Below are 13050 nucleotides of genomic sequence, written 5' to 3'. Positions count from 1 at the left end.
ATTCTAATATTTCATGGCAACAATTTGGAAAGTGATATAGCCTTTTTGACGTTTCCAACCCAGAATGCCGAAACGAAATTAATAGCCCTCTTGGGCTATCGGCAAAAAAATCTGATGTGTACACCACATGACTTCCTTGTACGGAATATTAAATTATACGCATTTTTTTCTTGCATTTCATTTAAACTTATTGGATTGAATTAAATCTACTTCGCCGATAGCGCATAAACCACAACAGAATAAATGCACTCTTTAAAGTTCACTACATTTGTTTACCATAGCCACACTCTGGCGCTAGGGTCACTTAACAGTATTATATTTCGTTCATATTATAACTCAGAATGCACAAAATTTATATCATTTAAAGAATTATCTAATCGTTGCCACATGTTCTATTCAAATACTATGACAAAGCTAGAACGATGTATAAAAGAAATTAAGCAAACAAATTATTGTTTTTATCTTCCGGTCAAGGTTTTTATGGCTTTAGTAAATCTGTATGCAATATTTTTAGAATTATCAACAATTTTAAAGTTGTTTAAGTGCCGCTAAGCCTTTTTTTATGGCGGCCATTGATTGTTTACATTTGAAACAGCAGACTAGTGGATTTGTTGCCAATCTAGAGAAACTTAGCTTCGCAACAGCAAAGATAACGCCTTCATTTATTATTGCCAATTAAATCATGCTTAATCCTTTCTGGTATTTTTTCGAGGAAATAAGTGTTTAAGATTTACTTCGTAATTTTTAATACAGATATTTTGAGTTTTTATGTATTTTTTCCTTCTCGCGAAGTGAGAACTGAATTAATTAAGTGAGAAATACTCAATCGTCTGTGAAAAACTGTTTTTTTTTTGTTTTGTTTTGTTTGCTTAATTTCTTTTATACATCATTCTAGCTTTATCATAGTATTTGGATAGAACATGTGGCAACGATTAGATAATTCTATTCTTTAAATGATGTAAATTTTGTATTGTGAGTTATAATATGAACGAAATATAATACTGTTAAGGGAATCTAGCGCCAGAGTGTCGCTATGGTAAACAAATACTAGAGTAAATTTAAAGAATGCATTTATTCTATTGTGGTTTATGCGGTGTCGGCGAGTAGATTTAATTCAATCCAATAAGATTAAATAAAATGCAAGAAAAATTCGTATAATTTAATATTCCGTACAAGGAAGTCATGTGGTGTACACATCAGATTTTTTTATTTGTAACCATATGTTTCTTTTGTTAAATAATTATCGTTCGCAAAAATCAAATTACAAATAGTTTCATATACTACATTTCAATTTTTCTGATTGTTCACTCCACACATCTAATTTTTTCTTAAGCTTTCTAATAATTTTGAACCATATTTACAGCATATGCTTTAACACGTTTAGAGTTGATTTTTTATTAAAAACGTACACCGTGTTTACTGGTATATTTCTCCATCCTCGCGTACTTTTTCTCCTGAGTTTTTCTGCATATTATTTAGAAATGTCTAATTTACGGTAACAATTTACAATGTAAGTTAAAATATGTATTTTTGAAAGTAAGAAGACTATAATTGAAATAGGTTAAATCTTTTGAAATGCATGATATAATAATATTAGTGTACCTTTTTTGTGTGCTTTGTAATATGGTTTGTTTATCAATTAAGCCGTCTCCTCGGAAATAGTATACGCCGTATATTTTTCCCCTCCCTGGTTTTCGAGCTGTACAAATATTACAAAAAGGAGGAGGATAAGCGAGTAAATAAGGTCCGTTAAAATTGTTGATTTCTGCATTTAAAACAGTTTTTTTCTTTTTGATTTTGTAAAAACAGAGGAGAATAATTTACTTTAAATTTTTGCGTTAAAAATATATTTGATGGAAATTCATATGAAACCTGCGAAGAATATGGACGTTTATTTACTTTGCAGAGTTAGTATAATAATTAATTTTGCACGAAAACTAAAACATTATTTGTAACCTGTTTTGTTATTATTTTTAAACTAACTTTCAAGGCCTTGAAGATTCTATGCATATTTTAATTACTGGTGAATAATTTCAAGCAAAACTTTATTAGTTTTTTATTGACTTCTATGTAATCACTGTACCGATATTTCGTTTTATTATTTGATTTTTGTTTTGTAATGTAAAATATTGGGCATAAATATAAATGACGTTAATCATAAAATTTCTATGATATTGTTTTTATGAAACATAGTTAAAAGTGATTAAACTGTTACAGTGCTGAATGCCTAGATGTTTAGAATAGAATGTTATGCCTAACCTAATGATGTTTGAATAGAATTATCATTCGCTTGTTGCCATGAAATATTACAAAATTTATATTAATATTTGTTTTAAAGTATATTCTTATTCAGGAAGAAGCTAAAAATATTTTTTTTCAGCAGTGGCAACAGTATTTGTTTACATTTAAATTTACCAACAACTCTGGGGAAGTTCGAAAAAAGCTGCGTCAAAAATATACCGTAATCTAGGAATTAACTCAAAGTTTATATAATCATGTCATTCATTATTATTTTATAGAACGAAAAAAACTTTATAAATATCATGAAAGACATAAAGCTGAAATGTATTTTATAAGCATAAATAAAGAATGAAGAACTGAAAATAAAGTAGAGAAATGCGTACGTGCAGACGGTCATGCAGTTGCTTTGCGTTAGTCAGTTAACCTAACGTAACCTAACTTAATCGTAAGTGCATAGCATTAGCGATTATCAAACGCGTGCAAAAATTGAAGAATGAAAAATATTGGGACTAGTTTTTATTTGGTAGTCATTATAAAAAACGAAATAATTATATCTGTCAGTACCTTATAAATGGGGCGTTAAATGTGGAAATACCACATTGGAATTTTTCTTTCAGAACATCTGATGAAAAGGTGCAAAAAGAACACACATTTTTATAACTGCTAGAAGATAATGACATAGATTCTCAAAGAGTATAATTTAATAGAAGAAACACATTTAGCCATTGTTTGTTGAATTTTTAATTTTTGTTGTTCAAAGAATGCACAGGCAAGTTTAAAATTTTATTTTTAACAACAAATTTGTGTAGATATTACTGCTCTAATTTAGGTATTTCTAAATTAATCTGATATAAATTTCAGTGTATGCTGAAGACAGTCGTCCATTTGCAGCAGTATGGACATCTGGCATTATACCTGCAGCTTAAAATTTATAAAAGATGTAAAAGAAACGTCTTTTAGAAGGAAATTTCTTTCCATGAAATTCCATTCAGTAGTTTTCTAGCATATTTGACACTTTTACCTGCTCAGTCATAGTCCTGAATTAAAAGTATTCATCCTTCTTTTTCAAACCGGAAAGTTAGAATTTTTTCATTTGAAACTCTGAAAGAGAAAGAGAAATAAAGTGACACTTTAGCAAAGTTCATTAATTATTGAACAGCAGCTTACACGCAGGGTCGGCGATAGGGTGTTCGTCGCTTGCCTGCGGAGTAAAAAATAAATGCGAACTTCAAGATTATAGTTTCTATTTTCATTTCCCGTCAATGATAGAAGAGTATTTATAAGAAAAAAAAAAGACAACAAATCTGTATTTTAAACAACTGAATTGTGATTTAATCAAACCTGTATAATTTAAAAATGAATTAAATATTTATGCATAAAAATTCAATTAAACAAAACTATTGTTTTTTACATCTGAAGTTTTCTTTTCTACATTTTAGATGAATGAAAGTAGAAATTATTTCCTTTAAGTCTACTTCGGTGTAAACATAATTTTCGACTCCTCTTAATGTAAGTTTGAAGAATCTTTCTTGTGACACGTACTCGTATGTAAATAATCTTATTTAATTTTGTTTGGAAAATGATCTGTCATCGCATGCAACACCAATAGATAAAGAAAATAATATTCGGTACTTACGCACTATCGCAACAATCTTGGCGCAATTTGGCGATTTTTTAAGGATGATGCTGTAAACGTTACTTATCATATGCAAGCTGGTCGTTTCCGCTCCTTCTTTTTTAGAAAGATTCCCAAACTATCGATATTGTTAGAAAGTTTGTAAACAATATCAATATAGAAAAAGAAAACACGCTTTAGTAATTTAAAATAGAAATTTGAATTCTTAAATAAGGATTATGTCGTACATTAAAAAACGAAAACACATTCTTTTTCTAATCTTTCTGTAAATTGTTTTCGTTATTCTTCTCCCGAAGTTGCAATCTTCAACAGCAGTGGCTATCTAGAAAATGCATTTCCTCGTTGTTGCCTTTAAGAAATTTTCAACAAAATTCTGTATTATTGCCGAAATTTTACAGTAGTTTCTTCCATTGCTGGCGAGTTCCAAAAGCTCATATATTAGAACTAAGTTTAAGGCAAAAAATATCACAATTTTTGTATAAAAACTGTTGGAACATAACAAAATAGAACATACGAAAGTGGCGACATTGCTTGACTGAAACTATAGTTATGAGCATGGTTGCCGGAATAATGGTTATACATATGGTTGTCAGAAGAATGGTTATGGGTATGGTTGCCGGAAGAATAGTTATGCGTATGGTTGCCAGAGTTTGGCATTTTCTGAAAATTTGGCTATTTCTACTAAGATGGTTGCTAACATTCTTAATGAAAGGGAAGTAAGTTAGAAAAGATAAATCGTTAGATATAATTAACTGCAGAATCTCAAAATGATTTTGAGTTTAAAATTTGTCTTTGTAAACTTCTTTAAAAGTATATATCATATATCATTAGATTTCTTACCACAGCTTATTAAAGTTTTGCCGTATACCTTCTTTCACCAGGTTATCAATATTCTTCTTTGATCAGGTTATCAATATTTTATAAACTATATAGGAAAAACAGTAAATAGCAGTTTTGTATATTAAACAAAAATTATCTTTGTTAAATTTTAGCAGTTCAAAACGTTCAGTTTAAAGACATCCATGTTAAAATCTAAAAACGTATACCTAATCTAAATCTGCCTTGCAGTGATTCCTCTTAATGTTCATACTGAAACTGACGTGTTGTTAGCCTTTGTTGAATTTTAATTGCAGATTTAAATTCAAATTGCCCATCTATAGCTGTACTAACATTTTGGCAATTTTAAGAATATTGCTGTGATTAAAATCTGATTTTTTTCGTAGTAAAATTGTACTCACAGTTCTATCTTGAATCTGTTTGCTGGTAGGATTTATTACGTTACGTTACGTTTCACACAGGAAGTGAATTAAAATTTTTTTAAATTTTAACACACAGATTTTATGCCTCCTGATATACTGCTTTATTAAAAATATTGTAGTATATTATTTCATAAAATGTATCGTAAATTTCTCACAGCCAATATTTTCAAATTTGCTATCTCGCTGGGTATCTAACAGCTGTTTCAGCGTTACATTGGACATTGAAATTGAATTAAAAGAACTGCTCAGCGCATTTAAGCGCGCACGGCACACGAAAATTTTTCTAGCATATCCTAGGAGGTAAAAAAGAAGTACATTTGACTTTTTGGTAGAATATCAGTTTTGACATAGTGAATCTCACTACCAAGGCTTGGAAGGAATCAAGTTTAACGATAATTAATGATGACTTGCTTTGGTAAAACGGGAATAGCTTACTGCTAATGACTCAAATATACACTGAGCCTTCAAGAATGGGAAAATAAAAATAAAAGAAATAAGATAAATGTAGATAGAAGGGAAAAAATAAAGGCTGTAGGATTTTATAAGGCCGTTGCAGATTAATGTGAGACTCGAGAAAAACCCACTGAAGAAGTCAAGAGAACAGTGAATAAAAGATGAATTTAGAAGTATTATCATGGTGGGTCTCTAAAATTTGTATATGAGTTCTTAGACTACATGCATGAATAAACGGAGCTTCAATTTAATGTCTTTATAGCTTTACACAGAGATGCTGTATTTTTCAACAATATTATTCTAAAGAAAGGAATACAAAGAGCTTTTTCATGAAGAAGCATTCAAAATAAAACTACATAGAGTAGCATACATAATGTTACGAATTTTGTACATTGGTAGATTATTTTAGCGCAGTTATATGTGAAATTGTTATACTTTTCTGCGTAATGTAAAGCGAAACAGATTTTTAAGAGAGAGCTATGCCGGAAAAGTGAGAACCTAGGAGCAAGTGCATTTAACATTGAGTAAATTGGTATCTCAGTAATTCGGCGAGATATCGCCAAGCTAACAACGGTTTGGCGACTTATTTTGTCACCAAATTTGTCAAGAAGTCGCCGAAAGTTTGGTCCGGTCCCTGTATAACCGTAATATGTATTGAAATTGAATAAATGTAATCGACCACTATGCTAGCTGTAACCGCAATTTCACGCTTGTATCGCTTTCCAGTAATTTCGAGAAGCAGAAAGTACTAGAAATATAGAAAGTACTAGTAATATATGAAAACTATTTAAGATCGAAGAGAAAGCATCTGGTCTCAATTGCTTAGTTATTGTTGCTGCGAGTTGTTAATTCCGCATGAATTGAGATATCCGAGTTGGCTTTCTCTTTAGATACGCCTTGCATTGCACTGTGTTTAACGTTCTTAGTAGTTTGATGCATAACTGCTAATTGTACTCTGTGATACTGTGAACAACCGTACGAGTATTTCTGCGGAAAATTCCAGAACTTCGAAGTGTTTATTTTGATAAAATAAATTTTTATTAACCTATCATCGACCTATGTGTATTCAATCTATTACGAACACTTACGTACACAACAATAGGATCATTATAAAGGTACTTTACATTATATATTTGTATTATAAGTTTTTCTATTTTAATTTATTTTCCGAACATTTGTTTATAAATGCATAATTATTAATGAGAATTCATATCGTTGAATATTGTCAGAAAAGCTATATTGCCCCCCTTTCTGAGCTATGCAGGTCTTGCAGACCCATTTCCGTTAATCTTATTTATACTAAATAAAACTGAGGAAATGCAAAATTGAGAAAAACTAATCTCTATCCATATTTTACCATACGTACTAAAGTGTTCTAATAACAGCTAATATTACATGAAAGTGGGAGATGAATTTTCCACTTTATTACTATCCAATCGATAGATTTTTCGTTTTTCTTACTTCAAACGATATTGAAATATTAATGCTCTTCTACCAGAGTGTAGCCTTTTTTTTAAGCATTTTGCATTAAAAGCAGTACCGAATGCCGTATGTATTGTTATCAGTTTGACGAATAAGTGTTATTAGTTATGTTTAACTATAATACCTTCATATCCAAACTGAAACTAAAAGCAGTTTAATAACCTTTTCCTAATAGTTAAGATGTCTTTTGGCAATTAAAAAACATTTTTGCTGTATAAAAGTTAATAGTTTTCCAACGTTGTGAACTAACTAACTATGCATCACAGATGCCATTTTAGATTTCACCGACTATTCATTCTCAATGATAATTGTTTCTCCCTATTATGTAGCTATTTGTATTTAGTTCCCACGAATATGCAGATTCACACATGATTGCAACATGAAATTTAACTCTAATATACGAGATAGCGCAATTCTTCCACCTCTGGTTACATGAGAGTAGTTATGGAGTTCAAATCAGCTGTTTTCGCCATTCTCATGCAGAGGAGCAGACGATTTCGCAGCTGCCGCCAAAGCAGTGATTACATTTTCAGTAACTAATGATGTTACTCAGTTCGATGAACGGTATTGTCGCTGAAATGAGCACGGAAATTACTACGCTTCGCAATGCTCGCGCGACTGATGGCAAATTGCACACTAGAATGCCATTATTACAGTTTCTGCGGAATACATATTATTATGGAGTTCATGAAGTTGCCATCCTCACTCTTTGTTTGCTCCGAATGCAAAGCATTCACATGCGATACAAAGGTTATAACTATGGTAAATTGTTATCAAAAAGGTTTTGATGTTCTGCTACGGAAGTTCAGTTGAAAGCTAAATGAAATGTTTTTATAAAATAAATCAAATATAGCATCGTTATTTACACAATAGTTACAGGCAAAAAGTAATCATTCTTACTTTAAATACAATGGGTTTATATTTTATGACAACAATGTTGGTCACATGTGCATTAAAATTATGTTTAAGGTAATATCATATAATGTGGTTCATTATTCATTTTTAAGACTTGCTGTGTTAATTGTATTTTGCTCGAAGCACATCTGATTAAGACGTAATCTCTGAGTAATGGTAAGATTTCTAGTTACTTAATTCAAACGCACTAAATACTCATCCACTGTCATCAAATTTAGGCCGTATGTGTTCTAGGAATGGTTTTCACTTTCCTCTAACTTTCATTAACTAAGTTGAAATAATTACTGAAATTTAGCAATAAAGTTAAACTTTTACTGTTCTGCGACTTTTACGTTATGAAACAAAAATATAAAAACTTGCGCTCAGGCGAATTGTGGGAATAAACCCATAGCGAACAGAAACGATTTTTCGCTTTCCGCAAAGTAATTGAGAAAATATCAAAAACTTCAAACAGAACTCTGGTCAGAATTTACGCTTACACAATATAAACTTCAAACCTACTATTTCTGCTCCAGCTGGACGGTGTAACGAAGAAATAAGCGCATATCAAGAATGGAAACACAGGCTTGACGAAACAGCGCTCAAAGTTCTTAATTCCTTATATTATAACTTAAATATCTTGCTACTAAAATTTTCTCTTCTGGAAGAATTGAAGTAAAACTGTCGAAATGATAGAACAGAATAACTCGAACAGAAACTGACTAAAAATTAAAGCTCAGAATCTCAATTGTCTGAATTATTTATGTTTGCGTTTCTGCTTTGTTTATCACATGATAATTAAGTCTTTCTTAACACTCAAGGCTTAAATGAGAAATCACTTAAATGAGAAAGGAGCATCTTTTTCGTTATGCTTATCAAAAGGTTCCGTGTCGAAGTATAGTACAGATACATAAGATACAAATAGATTAAAAATATTTTTAAATTACTCGGGTTTAGTGAAACGTTCTTTTAGTTATCATTACGTTCTTAGATATATATATATATATATGATATGTATATATATCTAAGAACGTTATATATATATATACATATCATATATAAATTATTATATATATATATTATATATATATATCTTAGATATATATATATATGTACTTTTAGCCATATATATATATATGGCTAAAAGTTAAATCTTGGGGCTTCTAAACTTAACGAATTCAAATTTATAGAGAAATATGTGAACTGAATTTTATGCAAACTACATTTATAGTAGTGCTTCAATTTTTCATCAAAGATTTAAAATACTTCATTATATTTCTTCTATCAATGAATATTGTATTAGTTATTTTTATTAAATATTTTAATAAGTTACTGATTGGATATTATTACTTAATAATACATTAACCTACATATGTTTGCATGATATGTACAACATTTGCAGTTTTGGAAGAGACTTTCTAAACTGTTAGGTTTGGTTCTTCAATGCTAGAGATTCTCAAATTAAAAACAGAATAGCGCTAAAATTGGTGAAAAAATTTGTAAGCAGCGATATCTTAGAATTTTACCTTTCATTAATTATACGGTAGCCAGATATTTTCGCCTCTTCTTTTGCCACATGAAATATTGAAAAGCATTTCATAGTATTTCAGAGCTGTTCACTATAAAGTAATGCATTAATTTTCTCATTTGCTTAAACCCCAATTTGTTAAGGAATAAATAATAGGTAGGAATGACAGATATAAGAATTTATTCATAAATGTGTAATAGAAATGTAACCAAAAAGATGCAAAATAATCAGGCACTGTGAAGTATTCCCTGTTTAAGTGTCTCTTCTTTTATTACCTGCACAACAAATCGCAGTAAAGCGGTTATTGTTCAAATAAGACCGAGAGGGTTATTTTTGAAATAATTTTCTTAGACCTATTGCATAACACTTCTTGGTGCTTTATATTTAAGGACAGAAAATTATGCGTGGTAAAAAAAGATCCAGGAACAATCAGTGTTCATGGTAGATGTTGGTGTCAACGTATACATGCTTAATACGTTGCTAGTAAAGCGGCTTATAAGATTAACTAGAATGTGATCTAGTTAATTAGTAGTGTAAGAAAAATTAACTAGAATGTGTGAACAAGTATTTTTTGGAGACTGTTTCTTTGATAGCTTTAAGAACTTTCGAAATGATGTTATAAATTTAACAAGGGACTAGTTACTGCAAGCACTGCGATACATTTATGCACATTTAATGCTTTATATATCGTGTTTCAGGGAGCAAAATACATACACATGCAGTCTAAAATATCATTGTGTGAGATAAAAGGAAATTACCAATTAACTGCCAAAGTTTTTTCTCTCAATTTGCAGTTTTTCCTTTGAATCAAATACATTTATTTCTGGGTGTCTGGATTGACATTGAGACTGGAAATTTTAATATAAATGGAATATAGTTGGAATCTTCGATGAGCCCCAAATAGGGATCGACATTCAAATAGAATCCCTTACCGGGAAATTAAATTCACATTGACAAATAACTAGTAAATATATTCTAAAACCATTAAAGAACACGGCAGTACACAGGAGTTAGAAATGATGCATATAATAATATGACATACCGGCATTTTGAAAATGTTGAAATCTTGAAACTCTCAAAAATTTTACTCCTTCTCCCAAATAATACTCCCTAGCTTACTCATTTAACAACTACTACTCATGCAAAAGCTTGAGAAAAGTTTAAACAACAATGTAAAAAAGTAACCCTTGTTGTCAACCTAATTAAAGTTACCAAATTTCCGCTACTAAGACAAATCCACAACTGGGGATCATGACAGTTAATTGATTAAAATGTCATAAAAAGGCTAAATTCAACGAGATCAACGAAGCATAACAAAATAATCTCAGTTCGATCCACACAACATTAATGATGTTATTTACATTATTTCAGGTACGCTGTTATTTAATAACACTCTTATACCCACATGTTTTTTTTAATTGTTTGCTCAAGTTTTCTGGAATTTCCATAGTTTCAATATTTTATTTGATCTTCAGAAAAATATTTCATGACAGGGAATGTTATAACTCATAACTAAAACTCACAATGATTCGGCATTGGTAAAAGTGTAGTTTGCCGATAATATTATTATAAATAAGATAGACTATATAATGGATTAGTATTCCGCGCAAATAACTGAAACTAGCTCAGCTAATAATCATTATAGCACCACAAGCATAACTTTAATTTAAAATTAATTTAACTTGCACTTTCCCTGCTTGTACATAATTTTTTTCAAGATTTGCTTACTAAAACTTAAGTCTAATTGTTAAGTTATTCTTTAAATAAATATTTCATTTCTTTGTTATTAAAATTTTGAGTTTGTTTAATGTTTTGAAAATGGAATAATTTTTGTACATTGTATTGTCCTTATTAACTTCAATATTTAATTACCTTTAGAAAATGGGGCTTGAAATGCGTATGCATATATTAATATAATAATTCGAATAAATTTAGCAACTCTATGTTTACTAGAAAAGAGTAAAAATTAAAATAATGAATGGCGGACTTAATTAATTACAATATAGAATAAAAGTAGTAAGATAATGCTTTTATGGAGATAAATATTGTAATTTCAAAGATGAGTTTCTTCCTCATTTGCCATTTTGTCAAATAAAGAATTGATGATTGAAATAGTCTTCGAAAGCTAGACCACAGCTGAATAAGAATGCGATATCGATAAAACGATTTAAAAACGCAAGAGTATGTCCTAACAATTCCCCATCGATTCTGATTTAATTAACGTTAATTCCCCTCGGGTTGATTCAAAGTGAATCACAAAGCGAATTTCCGTTTCGAATTTTAATTGAGCTTAGCTAGTTCAGGATTTAAAAGATCATTTGCTTTGCGTTTTATCGATTTATTAGGTCCCTCGTGACTTTTTGTTTTTCTACATCTGTAACTGTTAAATGCTTTTGTTAATTTCATTAACCAATTTCATGCGAATTCGATCTGAATTTGAATCGATAACCTTCCACTATTGTAGGAGTTCTAACTTGAAATGTAATTTTTATCGAAAGCAAGGGAATTGTACTCATCATATCTTACAGTTTCAATAACTTTATATTTTAGTGATTTTTCTCAAACAATAGCGAAATTCAGTATTCGTTTGCTATATAAATTCTAAAATTAGGCACAAGTCAACCTTAAATGTAATTTCAAGCTTTTTTGATGATATAACCCATTTTCGATTTTCGATATCGTATGAGAACACCATCGATTTATAAGGTATTTCTCCCACCTTCTATGCATGTCTTTGTAGTGTAGTGGTCAGCACGCTCGACGCATATTCGAGAGGCCCAAGGTTCGAGTCCCGGCAAGGGCATTACTCATTTTTCATCTCTCCTGCTTAAAAAATACCGAATGTCTGTACAGTGGTACCAGAACTAAAAAAAACGTGTGGATGATGATTCTCCACCACCATGATTTGGCGGTTGGGTCCCCTAATCCCCAGTCTCCCTTTAAAAGTGTGAGTATATAACGTATTTCTGCCACCTTCTTAGCATGCCTTCGTGGTGTAGTGGTCAGCACCCTCAAAGCGTATTCGAGAGGTCCGAAGTTTGAGTCCTGGCGAGAGCTTTGCTCATTTTTCATCTCTCCTGCTTTCGAAAAACACCTAATGTCTTTACAGAGGTAAACCCTGACTGGAACCATGTTTAATGACTAAGCCACTTGGCTTTTGTTGGCTAACTACTATGAACAATTAGTTTTGAGTATGTTTCGAGATTTCATTCCCTTTATGGGGGATGAAGACTGTTTTAGAACTGCTTCCTGCAATTATTTCACTGCAGTATATAACTGTCAACTAAACTTGACGTGTAATTTATGACGAAAACAATTCTTCGCCTGACAGAAATAGATGCCATTAACTTATAGATAACAACAGTATTTAAGCAAATTTCCAGCATTTTTAGCCCAAAAGGGGGCTTATCCAAATTAGATATTTGTCTCGAAACGGCAATTTGCTTCGAAACACTTAAATGCCTTGTATTACTTTTCAAATAGTTGCCACAATATATTATCTCCCTGTATTATATCTAAAGAAATGAAATAATGAAGAATCTGCATTAATGTATGTA

At 30.7% G+C, this 13050-nt stretch overlaps 1 non-coding gene across 1 annotated transcript; it reads left to right on the top strand.

The window, feature by feature from the left end:
* Positions 1-12223: 12223 nt before the first annotated feature.
* Positions 12224-12296, top strand: TRNAM-CAU (transfer RNA methionine (anticodon CAU)). Its single transcript has one exon. It is a non-coding gene; the product is annotated as a tRNA-Met (tRNA).
* The last annotated feature ends 754 nt before the right edge of the window (positions 12297-13050 follow it).

Source organism: Stegodyphus dumicola, chromosome 3 (genome assembly GCF_044657685.1).
Source record: "Stegodyphus dumicola isolate Sdum_Otavi_A_Nest chromosome 3, ASM4465768v1".
Taxonomy (NCBI): Eukaryota; Metazoa; Arthropoda; class Arachnida; order Araneae; family Eresidae; genus Stegodyphus; species Stegodyphus dumicola.
Note: the sequence above shows the minus strand (reverse complement) of the source record. Positions and strands in the feature narration are given on the sequence as shown.